Genomic DNA, 11,714 nt, shown 5'->3' with positions numbered 1-11,714 from the left:
GGAGCACCAGAGTCCAGCGCTGTGGATTTACAGCCCGGACTTTTTTCCTTAACGTGGCGCTGGCCCAGGCTGGTCTCCCTCCCGCCGCACTCCTGCAAGTTGATTCTGACCATGGTGGAGCTGCTGCCTGCAGCCCCCAAGATTGCTTTTCAGGCTGTTCTTTAAGGGTGTGTTAGTTTTTTTTTCTTCATCTCCTTTCATCCGTTCTGCACCTGGTAGTTGGGGTGCAAAGTATAGCTCTCAAGTATTGCTTCTTCGAAACAGAAAGGGTTTGGAGATGGATGTGTTTTGGGGCGTGTCAGGGAATGATGCGTGAGGTGGGCACCCACATACGCCCAGGCCAGCTGCCCAACTGGATCATCACTGCTTTCCCCTGAAGAGGCCTTCATTCATTCCTTTTGTGTTGCAAGCGGAGGTGAAGCAGAAAAAACACACCCTGGGGCGAGGGACTTTGTCACCAGCCCTGTTAGGCAACTGGGTCACAGGCCTGGGAGCTGAGCCACACCTGGAAATGCCTCTCAGCTGGCATGGGAGGTCACCGCGCCATGCCTGTTGCGGCATGCGCCTCCCGAGGGTGTCCGAGCCAGAGGGAAGAGCACTAAGGGGGCAGAGCCAAGGAGTGGGTGACACGGAGGTGACAGGCTAGAAGCCCAAGGGACAGGGTTCCGGTTCCCTCTCCACCACGTCCGACTTCCGGACAGGACACTTCGTGGGCACAGGGGTGCGGGGCGGAGGGCCCCACCGGAGCCCTGCACGATCACAGTTGGTGCCAGCCAATAGAGCATCTCTCGCTCAGTTCTGATAGAAGTCATGAGACGGCCAGACGCAGCTGCTGTCACCACCGCTAGTGGCCTCACTGCTGCACCTGGGGTGGACACTGTCTCCATCTCCGATCTTCATGGGATGCTCGGGTCTGGACCTCTTCAGGAGAGCTGCGCAAGGACAGCAGCGCCGTGTTTATAATTCCTTTAAAAGAGGCTGAGCTGTCCACACTACACATTCGGAGAAGATGTACAAGGCCACCAGAGCAAGGCTTGAGTTGAACAAGGCCGGTGCTGCCGCACACCAGAACCCTGTAAAAGACTGACAGCTATCAGAGGAGTCCAGAGGCCTGGAGCAGCTACAGCAGCAGCGAGCCTGTGATTGGTCCATATGTGAGACTATGATTGGTCCAAATGTAAGCCTGCTGATTGTTCCAAATTCAATTCTGCTGGTTGTTCAAATTCCAGCCCACTGTGGTGGGACAGACAACTCTCCCTGTGGGTGCTGGGCATCCAGGGTGGCCGCAGCAGGGCTGTCCATCCACATATGCTTTTTTCGGGCTATAACAGAGAAAAGGGGACGGCTGGTGTTTCCGATCTGCTCAGGGTCCAGAGGGCAGCACTCAGGTAGCCTTCCTCACCCCAGCGTTTATTAGATGTGCGCTGCCTGCCCAGGAGAGGTTGCTTTTCAGCCCGAATTACCCCATGAGACCGCAGCCTATGTGGAGGAGGGGACGTTCTTTTGCTGACTCATCGCCCGCGGCCCTCACCTCTTAAGGGGATGTTTCTCATGGGTTTGCCGGTGCCACCTGCAGTTTTGAGCTCAAGGCTCCGCTCTGGGGGCTTCCAGGGTCTCTCTCTTCACAGAACCAGGGCCACTCAGGGGCCTGTGAGGAGGGCCAGGGAGGAAGCATTTCAAAGTGAAACCCACCCTCTGTAGGGTGCAGGAGAGAGAGACTGAAGGGCAGGCACAGGGGCCGGAGAACTTCCTGGTGGAAAAAGAGAGCCTTCGAGGGTCCTGTTCCAGGGCCAGAGAACGCTGGCCGGGTGAAGCTAAGGTCAGCCTGCTAGAAACCTGGCACCTCTACTAGAGTCAGAGGGACATGATTGCTTCAGCTGATCCTAAGTTGGAAGGGAGAACAAACATTAGAGAGGCTGTCAGTGATTTGACAAAGTTACAGCCATTTGGGGCCACTTGCTGGATTACTGTTTGGATGGTCACTTGGGAGAGTGAACCAGCTTCCTCACCTCTGACTTCTCCTGCTTGCTGTAGACAAGGCTTTTGGTGTCTGCGGGTCGGGGTCAGGGTTCTGTCTTTACATGTGATGATCTGGCGACTGTCTGTCTGTATATTTATTCTCTCAGTGACACTTCTGCCAGAGCCTGTGCTGCTCACCTGAAGCCAGTCGGTGCCGGCAGCTGCCCACTGGGAAGGGTGGCAATGCTTTTGTTCTGCCCCAAGCCCACATTACTTGGAAGTGTGCTCTGCGTAATCTGATAGCATTTCTGTCTTTCCTGAGTTAGCTGGCTGGATTGCCTCCTACAGAACAGGTGTTTTGCACCACGATGGTCTTCATGTTCAAGAAAGTTGTAAAAATGCTTTAGAACTATGAGGGCACCATGATTGTTCAGATTGCAAGAGTCTCTATTTGAGAGCACCAGACAGGTTCTGGAGAGGTGGGGTAAAGAGTTAAATTATGGTATCTGCTCCAGCCTTTGTGTTACATAACAGTATTAACTTTTCTGTGTCCCTGAGTTAACAGCATAGGGGAGATGAAGTGTTTCTTCCTGAAGTCACTCTCTGAATGCAAACCAAAATTGGAGGAAAACCGTGGGCTATTTTAAAATGTAAACTGTGCAAGAAATAAATTATTTCTGAAAGAGTTCTATTGAGAAGCTCCAACCTGATGAGCTTTTGGCCTAGGTAAGCATTTACCTCCAGCCACTGCATGCCATTAATGCAGTGATTATTTTAGGAAAGCTAATAAACACTCTCTGGAGTTAATATTTGCTCCTGAGGAAAGTTTGCCAAGAGCTTAGAATACATTTATGGAAGACTTTGCCTGCTAGGTTTGAGTACAAAGTTTGAAACACCCAAATCCTCTTGATAATCATTAATAGGAATAATCAGTGCACACAGAATGCTACCCAGCAAAGCCTAAATCCGATAAAGAAATAGGAAAAACCTTAGGAATTTTGCACGGTCAGCCAAATGCGGTCCGTCCCTAACGAATTCCAGTCAACTAACCCTGCTGTTGGTTTAGTCCCTGCAATGACCTCTGTTTAAATCTATACCATCTGCCCGTGGGCACTAGAGTCACAGTGATTAAACCCTTGCTACTTTAAGGGGACAAACGAACACAGACTGGGCTACAGTTTAATGCAAACACACTGCCTTTAACAATGGGCCACTACCCACATTCTCAGCAGGGAAGAATAGAGCTTGGTGGCTGACCTGAAGGTAGGTAAGGCAAGGATAGGCTGACTTGGCTGGCAGTCTTGACCCCTAACTTTCAAGGCTGATTATTTTCTGGTTCAGTCTTACTTTTTGGGGGAAACCCCATGGTTTAAGTAGGGTTTGCTTTGATTTATGCTCCTGGTGAGTAAATGTAGATGAAGAATTTAGATTTCAGCAAGTGTGTCAGACACATACCTATCTATCCTCTTATGCTGAGGAATTCAGGAAATGTTAATATTTTATTACACTGGTATCACAAATAAAGCACGATACTCTTTATATTTTAGGCTGCATGCCTCTTGGGGCAGTCTAGGAGAAGGGTACTTGGTAAAGTACTAAAGTGTGTATTTCTTGCATAGGATCTATGGAAGAATTTAAGATATTTAGCTTAATTTATTTTTAAAATGGATCCAGGGGCTTAGACATACAGGGAAGAACTACAGAGCCCAAGAGGGACTGGCAAGCCAAGTGATGTAATTTCTTGCCTTAACAATAGAAAGCACAGAAAAGGTTTCTTATAATGGTGTTGCCCCCTCAAGAGAGATTAAGCAAAATGGAAAAATCCAGGAGTGTGTTCTGGAAGGCATCCATCTGCTTAAGCAAGGGTAAGGCCTGCTTTTTCTGCTGTAGGCGATGCTGTAAAAAAAACCTTACCAACAACTAGTCACCATTCTTTCAACACAGAAACCGTTCCTCTTAACCTCTCGAAATATCAGTTTCAGGAACAGATGAGCCACAAGAAGGCGTGCACCCCAGCACCGGTGAGTTGAGCAGTTTCACCTTTGCCACTGACAAGCAGACAACCTAGGCTTGCACATATTTATAGCAAGACACAGCCCAGCAATTTAGAAAATCTAAGGGGAGACATTCGTAGAAGGTGCTGCACTAAAAAAAAAAGTAAATTAGTGAAATTTTAACAAGAACTGGAGTTCTGAAGCTTCTGCACACTTACCGTTTCTAGTAAACATGTTATCATGCAGGAAGCTTGGCTGGCCCCAGAGGGAGCTGAGTCCTCTCCCCTGCAGCAGGACCTGCTGGGTTCCTGACAGGCCGAGACCATCCTGGGCCGTGGCCGGGGATGGGGACCCCATGCGTGGCTGTGAGCTGCTCAGGGTGAGTATATCGTCTCCACTCAATTCCGTGTCTTCACGGCTAAGCAGCAGATCCAACAGCCAGAAGACGCTTGGCAGTCACTAGCTGGAAATCACAGAAAAAGCAGCTTTTAAGGTTGCTGGCTGGGCTACCGTTTTCTGTCGTTTTATGGGCATAAGTTTAACATTTTGTTTAAGAATGTCACACGGGAAGTCCACAGACTTCAGTGGCGGGGAAGCCATTGCCACTGTCTGAGCTGCAAAGCAGGAAGGGATTTAAGTGCTCAAGTTGAAGCCAGCTGTGCACAGGGCCCGCAGCTGCCTCAACACCCCCAGCCACAGGGGAATCCAGGGTGTGGGAGGCCTATCCCTGAGGGTGCCGGTTCGCTACCACCCAGGAAGGGTTCTTGGCCAGGGTCCTGGGCAGCGGAGCCAGCCCTTCCCTGTCACACTCCATCTCGTGCCAGGGAAGGTCTCAGGTGAGAGATGATGGACACTGTCACATGCATGGCACTGGTTGGAGGGTGGCTCTGGTGCGGCCAGTGTGGCCGGTGTGCGCCTTGACTTGGGACGTGGGCCCAGCACCTGCTACGCAAGGACCGGGGCCTATGTCTCAGGAGAAGATCATGGTGTCTCAGGCATGCAAAGGCACTGTGATGACCCTGCTGACCAGCAGTCATGGGGTCCAGCATATAGCAGGGACTTCCAAGTGATTCACCCTAACCGTGCCAGTCCCTGGGTGGTACAGGAAACCCGAGGTGAGTAGCAGGCTTGGAGTTGGAAGACGGAGAAGGAGCCCAGTTTCTGCTGGTCGTGCAGTGTGACCATGAGTTGGCCTTTGCATGAACACCTTCACAGAAGCTGGAGGAGCAGAGGAGGCTCACTGTCTCACTTTGCTCATGAAAGAGTAGATGTCTGCAGAGGGAAGTGGAGAGTGGGCCAAATGGGCTGTGTGGCTCGGAGACCCAGAGCCATTTGCTCCCTCCAGCATGGCCTGGCTGACGGTTGGATGCCCGCTGCACAGAGGATGCCCAGTGTGTGTGGAGGGCGGATGGGCCAGGCCAGCACTCCTGTGTAGAAAGTGCTGAAGGGTGGGAGAATTTTCAGCCTGCACAGATATTTTTGCTGAACAGAATTGAAGAAAGAACCCCTGGGATGAGGACACAAGCACAGGAATCCCATCCAAGAGAAAGCTCTGCTTGGAATTGCTTTCCAGGAAGGCCTGAGTTTGGAAGTGGCCACTGCGCCCACCCAGCTCACTGCCAGCAGAGCCAAGGTAGCTGCGGAAACCAGCGGTGCCCAAGCATTTTGCAGAGAGGCCCAGGAGACCTGGTAGCGGATGCAGTTCTGAGCTCTTGGGACTGGTTGCCTCACCCAAGGAGTCCTCACCTCTCACTCTCTTTCTCCAGAACATTCAAGGGCTCATGCACAAGGCCCTCCTTGCTCAGAGGACAGAGTGACCCCCCGCTGAATGCTTTCCTGAGCCTCACAATGTTTCTTGAGGAAGGAGAGCTCAGAGCTGGTGTGCGCGGCTGGTGCATTTTCCTGCTCCAAGCTGGTGGGCCGTATGCTCTCCAGAGACGTTGTCACTCGCCATTTACCGGCCACTTTACACTTTCATCTAAAAGCCTGAATTCCAGACTTGTTTTAACCTTTAAGCGACATTTACAAATTTATCTGGCGTCCTAGAGGTTCTCCAACAGAAACAGTGCTTCGTTGCTTCTAGACACTAAGATTAAACTCTCAGAGAAGATGTTTAGAGTCTTTCTTTCATAACACGGCTTATAGTTTCTTATCTAAGGATCAAAAAGCTGCAATATTTGAAAATAGCTTTCCAAGTTCTTTCTTGCCTATAGCTTTCTGACGATCCCATTTTTTAAGTTTTATAATTCACACTCCATTGGATTTTTTTTCCAGTTAAAGAGTGCAGTTCCGTTGTTTATAGCATGTTCACATAGTTATGGAGTTGTTTTCAGAATCAATGTTAGAACAATTTGTTCACCACCCTCCAAAGAGGCCAGATTACCCTGGACAATGAGGCATGTAGTTTCTATTTCTAAAGCTCTACCTTTTCTGCACACTTCACGTACGTGAAATCACATAATATGTGGTAAATATTTAGTGTTTTGTCTTTGGAGACAAGGTCTTGATCTGTCACTCAGGCTGGCCTTGCACTCACTGTGTGGCTCAGACTGGCTTCAAACTCAGATCCTTCTGCCTCAGCCTCCCAAATGTTGGGATTGCGGTTGTGTGCCACCACACCTGACAATATTTAGCTTTTTTATGTACCACAGTGCCATCATGTCTCATTTATTTTATAGCATATGAAAGTATTTCATTCCTTTTTGTGGAAAAATAATATTCCATTTTGGTGTTTTTTTTTTTTTCCTCATTCTATTTAACCATTCACCAGCTAATGATGAGGTGGGTCATTCCCACCTTTTAGTGGTTGTAAATGATGCTGTTATGAACATGTATGCACAAGTTTTTTTGTGGACATACCTTTTATTTCCTGGGTTAATACTTGGCAGTGGAACTAGTCGATGGAAGAGTGATTTATGTGGGGCTGTTTTCTAAGGTGGCGATGCCACCTTGCGACCCCCTCAGCAGTGTGGGTGTTCAGAGTCCCCCATCCTTGCCAATGCTCTGTCTTCTTGACAAGAGCGGCCAGTGCCTTTTTGTGGGACCATCTCTCCTTTCCGCCTGCCATCTCTTGGCTGGTGGCCTTCCTGGGAAGGGCAACTGGAAGGCAACTTGAAACCCAGAGATTCTGGGAATCCATACAGTATGGTCAACAGCACATTCGGATTTCAGTTCTGCTACTCCTGGCCTGCATTTATAAAATAAGTGATATCTCAGTGCTTTCACCAGGCAGTGTGGTTTATCAGTGAAACATAGTGCAATTCAGCTTCAAGTTGAATGCCTTCCTTACACATACTTGATTATGATAATTGTAGTTTTTTGTAATGTTGTCTCTGTATAGAATGAAATGCTCCTGGTTCAGGGGAGATCAGCCTTAAGTAGACAGGTCCTAGTTTATCTTAGAAATAACGGTGGTTAAATTAGAGAATTAAAGTAAGGCAGATGATCCAGATTATATTTCATCTACCTCTAGGGCCACTGCTGAGTTTGTTTTGTTTTGTTTTTTTGGTACCGGGATTGAACTTGGGTCCTTGTGCTTGCGAGGCAGGCAGCGGAACCACTGAGCTAAATTCCTGGCCAGCCACTGCTGAGTTGAAGAAACAACACTTCTTGTCTTTGTCCTTGGGCGCCTTACTGAGGGCTCGCAGCCAGGGTCTCCTGTGGTTTTGATAGAGTTCATGGCAGTGCACTGGGCTGCATTCAGTGGATGACTCTTAAAACCATGCCATCAGTTGTGCCTTAGAAGCCTTGTGACAAAGCTTCTAGTTTGTTCATACTCCTGATTGGTTTCACACCTGGGAGGCGTAACTGAGTTAGCCACAGACATGAAGACTAATGCTCTTCCTCTGTTTCTCTCTTTCCCTCTGTCTGTGTTTCCCAGGGACACCTGGTGCCGGCTGTGAGGAAATCAGTCAGGCCTGATTGGTCCTCGGAGAGTGTATAGCTGTTAACCCTACCCGGGGTCCCATGGTGCTGAAGTTCTGGGACCCCGCGAGCACAGAGTGGGACACTTGTCGGGCAGACCCAGCTCCTTGCAGATGTTGGGGCCAGGACTTCCCAGAGGAGGAGGCAGTGGCGGATAGAGGACGAGCAGGTGTGTTGGGACAGACAGACAAGAGAGGCCGCTGCGGCAGAGGCCTGAGATGAGGAAAGACAGGGGAAACAGCTGCGGGATTGTCTGAAAGCCAGGGACAGGGCACATTCAGGGAGACTGGGGTATGGAGGAGCTGGTGAGGTCGGGCAATACTGCCCGCGCTCAGTTGCTGTACAGCTCATTACTCCTGCGGGCCTTGGTCTTAACAAACACCAGTGGCCTGTGTTACTCTTTCACGAGCACTTTCCACAGGTCAGGCAATGGCTCTAGTACCTCTTCAATTCTTCTCTTCTCTGCCCTAAACATTCCTGGCTCCTTCCCTAAACAGGGAGTGCTCTCCGAGTCCTCACCAGCACACTGCTCTCTGTCTGGTATACTGCAACTTGAAGATTTTCTTCTGAAGTCCGGCACTGCAGATGTGGGGACCGGGTGATGAGCCAGACCTCTGCCTTCTGCACGGCGCTGGACCCTGGCTCTCGTCCCCAGTCCAGGCGAGTGCATTTCTGAATTCTGGGTCTTGCTTATCTATTAAGCCAGACGCTTTCTTTCCTGAAGACGTTACTAGCTGATGACAAATCCCGGGCCGAATATTTATAGTGCTTATCTCCATCGAGTCAGCTCTGTCCTGCCGTGCCCAGGAGGCCAGAACCTCTTCAAATCCTGATTCGAGTGTCTGATGCTGTGACCTGCTCGCTCCGCCTGGTGCCACGTGAAGATCTCAGTGTCGTGAAACCCTCTTGTTCGTCTGCAGGCAACGCTGATAAAAATACCGATAGTAGCCTGGCTCTATGTGGGAGCCGTAGCTTTGGTTTTACCAGGCACAGCGGTGAGCTTCGCTGAGCCTTATCGGAAAGGGACAGCAGCCCTGGATGTGCTGCCCACCTATTCACATGCACACCCCGGGGCAGCAGCGTCTCACAGTGAAATCTGCCCTTCCTCCACTGCGATGAACGAAATGCTTAGGAAAACACACATTTCTCCTGCACACTTGGGACTCACAGCAGCAGACACGAAAGGGCAATGGTTTAGGCTCGTTTATGATGAGCCCTAGGGTTTGCCTGCCTGATGGAGTTACACTGTCCTTGGTGTGCACAATGGTCAGGGTGGAGGCCGGGTCACGGCATCTGGTTTAGTGTAAGGAGCTGTGCACACAGGCAAGTGCATGCTGTGAGCCTATGGCATGGTGAGTGTGTAAGTGCAGTTTCTGAGAATGTTTTATAGTAAAAGATGCATTGCCATGAATCCCCCACAGAATCCTCCCCTCACTGTGAACACACTCCCCCCGTCGTCCTTGCCACTTTCTGCAGCAGCTCTGGTGTCCTCTTTCCTGAGGGTCTTTACCAGATGTGATAAAAAGAAATACAATGATGTCGGCTGAGCGCCATCCCACAGAAAGGCGAGCTCTAAAATATGACGCTGTGTCCTCATTCATCTTAGTCGCAAAATCTGACTGCTTCTGGCGCTGCTCAAAGTCAAAATGACCATGAAATGGAAATAGTTTGAATGTGCTCAGGACATGGAGGCTGCCGGGACAGTGCATCTAATGATACTCAAGAAAAGGACTCCAGAGCTGCTGCAGGGATTGGCCAGGACCATGGGATAAACATGCTCCAAGAGGTGGGGAGAATCTCCAGGGGGATGCATGGGAATACGTCTACTACTATAACACATCTATTAAAAATTTAAATATTGCTTATACTTGTTACCACAATTGTTAAGGTGACGTGTTGGCACATGATGTCAGACAGAGTTTTGGTGTCTTAGGAAACATCCTCAGTGGATCATGTCCTCCTGGCGATCTGGCTTCTGCCTGGAACGGGAGTACCTTAGCCTCCTGGTGGAGGTGCAGCATGGTGTAGGCCCTGGCAACAAGTCAGTCCCTGCCCTGTTAGGTGGTGACTGGTCTGCATGGCTACGGGGAGGGGCTTGTGCGGGGATGGACGTGCAATCACACACCCGCCGCTCTGGACCCGCACTGGGCAGACAGTGTGGGCCTGGCACCATGCTACAGAAGTCTCTTAAAAACACACACTCACAGAGTCACAGCTCGTTGGACTCTCGCTGTCTGTTTACCTGACTAGCAAGACCGCCAGGGTTCTGCCTATTCTTGTGTGACTCTGACCCAGCTTGGGGCCAGATGTCCTCTGTCTAGGACCGGTAGCATACACCACAGTTCCCTCTCCTCAGAGAATTTGATTTTCTGTTTCCTAGCCATCCCTCCACCCCCAGAACTGTTTTCAGTTTTGTATGTGCTCCTTGCACTGTAGGGGCCAGTAACCACACTGTTTACTGGGGGTGTCTCCGGGAAGCCTCCTACGTAGACTCACTCCTCTCGTGAGGGAATCAAAGAAAAGAGTGTCTGGAGATCATTTCTCATGTTCTCAAAGTCTGATCACAACGCCTTCATGACTGCTTGCTACTTCACCCTCTCATGTCAGCAGTTCTGTTGAAATATGTCTCAAAGTCTTTCTCTTCTTTCTTGTTTATAAGACAAATATCTGGCAATATTTACCATACCCTTGTCCATAATGGCAATAGACACTCTTTTAACTAAGAATTTTTTTCTGATTATGAATGCAAACTTTATTAAAATTAGAAGTGTAGGAAAAATCCACTATTAAAGGTACCACCCTAATACTACTGAGTTTTGATGTCATTCAATGACATTTTCAGTGTATACTTATTTTCAGTTATCATCATGTCATATCTATAATTTTTGGCAATACTGGGGAGGTTGACCCCAGGACCTTTGAACTGAGCTACATCTTCTTCTATTTTCATTTTTTTTATTTTGAGAGAGTCTAGCTATATTGCTACATTGCCCAACTTGAGTTTAAACTTGGGATCCTCCTCTCCTGCTTTAGCCTTCCTCTTTGCTGGGACTGTAGTATGTGCCACCATGCCTGGCTTACATATGTTATCTACCATTTCATACTCTCCAAATTACCTGCTCTGTGTTATATGAACATCAAGTAAAAATTACTATAGGGTCTATTGTTCATAATGTTTCTTATGCCTTTGATGTAAAGGTTTCTGCTCTCTATTTCTCTTGCATTATTTCCTCAAGATAAAGTCAAAAAAGCATTATTGCTGTATGGAGGGGACAGTTTTAAGGTTCTTGATACATATTTCCAAAATGGTCATATCTATAATTTTTGGCAATACTGGGGAGGTTGACCCCAGGACCTTTGAACTGAGCTACATCCTCTTCTATTTTCTTTTTTTTTATTTTGAGACAGAGTCTAGCTATATTGCTACATTGCCCAACTTGAGTTTAAACTTGCGATCCTCCTCTCTTGCTTTAGCCTTCCTCTTTGCTGGCACTGTAGTATGTGCCACCATGCCTGGCTTACATATGTTATCTACCATTTCATACTCTCCAAATTACCTGCTCTGTGTTATATGAACATCAAGTAAAAATTACTATAGGGTCTATTGTTCATAATGTTTCTTATGCCTTTGATGTAAAGGTTTCTGCTCTCTATTTCTCTTCCATTATTTCCTCAAGATAAAGTCAAGAAAGCATTATTGCTGTATGGAGGGGACAGTTTTAAGGTTCTTGATACATATTTCCAAAATGGTTTCCACAAGGTTTGAATCCCTTGATTACTCCTACCAGCAATATGTGAAAGTATTTATTGGCACGATTTAGCCTATGAAAACCATAG

General features: G+C 48.5%; 1 long non-coding RNA gene across 2 annotated transcripts; it reads left to right on the top strand.

The window, feature by feature from the left end:
• Nucleotides 1-1,183: 1,183 nt before the first annotated feature.
• On the top strand, nucleotides 1,184-11,180 carry LOC109117976. 2 transcript variants are annotated; one of them, XR_002025290.1, is made up of 4 exons: nucleotides 1,184-2,685; nucleotides 3,936-4,332; nucleotides 7,834-8,046; nucleotides 8,375-11,180. It is a non-coding gene; the product is annotated as an uncharacterized LOC109117976 (long non-coding RNA). The 2 variants fall into 2 exon arrangements; XR_002025289.1 differs by lacking the exon at nucleotides 1,184-2,685 and having other exon boundaries at nucleotides 3,281-4,332; nucleotides 8,375-11,178.
• The last annotated feature ends 534 nt before the right edge of the window (nucleotides 11,181-11,714 follow it).

This window comes from Fukomys damarensis, unplaced genomic scaffold (genome assembly GCF_012274545.1).
Source record: "Fukomys damarensis isolate Sample0158 unplaced genomic scaffold, DMR_v1.0_HiC HiC_scaffold_25, whole genome shotgun sequence".
In the NCBI taxonomy this organism is placed as follows: Eukaryota; Metazoa; Chordata; class Mammalia; order Rodentia; family Bathyergidae; genus Fukomys; species Fukomys damarensis.
This window is presented reverse-complemented; position numbering and strand designations above follow the sequence as displayed.